At 40.5% G+C, this 1,644-nt stretch overlaps 1 pseudogene; it reads right to left on the bottom strand.

The window, feature by feature from the left end:
- Positions 1 to 211: 211 nt before the first annotated feature.
- Positions 212 to 1,644, bottom strand: part of LOC119594850 — a 9,373-nt pseudogene continuing 7,940 nt past the window's right edge.

Raw genomic sequence — 1,644 nt, 5'->3', positions numbered from 1 at the left:
TATTCGGCCCCTGGTCAGAAGGTGGCTTAGTGCACGTGTTCCTCTCGAAAATGTCCCCTAGGTGGGTGGGTGTATCAGTATTTGATGCACGTAAGTCATTCCAAGGGAAACAAATCGCCAAACAAATTTCCAATCCAAATTTATTGGTCAAAATGCATTCTTGTGCATTTCAGAGAGAGATTTTAAGCCAACAGAAGAAAGATTTTGGTATCGTCCACGGGAAAAAGATAAGGAAACAATTGAAAAGCAAAATTAAGAAAGAGATTTTGTCATGCGGCCATGTAGTCGCTGGGGCATGATTCAGACGGCCAAACAAACTTTCCTTTGGGAACAGGCGTCTCTGCAGCATTTCTGGCCCGCTGGACACTGGTGGTCGCTGTAGCAGAACTGCAAAGGAGGAGGGAGAGTGCGTGAGAGATGGCTCGCTTTACTCCGTACAGCTACGTGGAAGGAGAGGAAGAGGAATTTCAGGAAAGGAAAGATGCGACTTTGACGTCGAGAAACCTTTCAACTGAATGACGTATTTCTCGAAATGAATTGGAAATTATTCAGTCTCATTCATAGCTTTTTGTGAAACTTGTTTTTAACTAAAAGTAAGGAATCAACTACCATGAATTTGTACAATCATAAACAACATACTAGGCCAAATATTCATATATAGAAACAGTAAATAAATGTCATGACAAGGGCTATTATATTACGTGCCTGTATGTAAACTTTATTCTACTTATGAAATGAAATTTACTATCATGAAATGATGGTTAATTATGAATGTTGAGTTTCTTAATCATGCATTACATTTCATCATGGCAATAATTATGAGTTTGACACCCTTAAAATAGCAAGTGATTCACAGGACGAAAGCAAAAGTAATGCTGACAATCAATTAATAAAAAAAAAAACGTTTTATTCTCCTGTTCATCCAGCTGGAGGCAGCCTGAGCGAGCGAAGTTTCCGAGCCGAGCGGACAGGGAGCGAAGAGGAGTCGGAAATACTTACGGGGAAGTTGCCGTCGAAGAAGTCGATGCACGGAGGAGGGTAGGGGCAGCGAGGGGGAGGTGGAGGATCTGTTGGAGAAGCGATTTGATTGGAGAAGATTTGGAGGGAATGAGAAGGAAAAAGAGGGGAAAACTTTTTACAGATTAATATTTTGTTATAGGTTAGCACGATGTGCCTCTATGTGTGTGTTCATGACCATATACTTGATAATCACTTATCTATTTCACATCTACTTATCTATATGTCTGTGTTTCTCAATACATATAAAATAATGGAACCTATCGTCTCACTACTTAGAGTAAACATAATATACATGTCTTTCTTATATAAATATAAACTTGCCCACCTCTGCAACACAAAAGTCAAAGGTCGCAGGTCACTCACCACAGCAAACGTCAGTCTACCCAGGAGTCTGGCAGTAACGGCTGCACTTCTGGCTCGCCATGGCTACCACGAAGCAGGCAGCGAGGACAACAAAGCGAAGGCTCAACTGTAATGCAAATTCATGTTATGAACACCTATACACAAAGAGAAGACAGACAAATAACAAAAACGGGATATCTGTGCCTATATTTCGAAGTTTAATGAAAAAGATTGAAGTTATCCAGATACAGGTTCGTTAATAAAGACCTGGAGAATTGCAGT

The sequence above is a fragment of the Penaeus monodon genome, chromosome 34 (assembly GCF_015228065.2).
Source record: "Penaeus monodon isolate SGIC_2016 chromosome 34, NSTDA_Pmon_1, whole genome shotgun sequence".
NCBI lineage: Eukaryota > Metazoa > Arthropoda > Malacostraca > Decapoda > Penaeidae > Penaeus > Penaeus monodon.
This window is presented reverse-complemented; position numbering and strand designations above follow the sequence as displayed.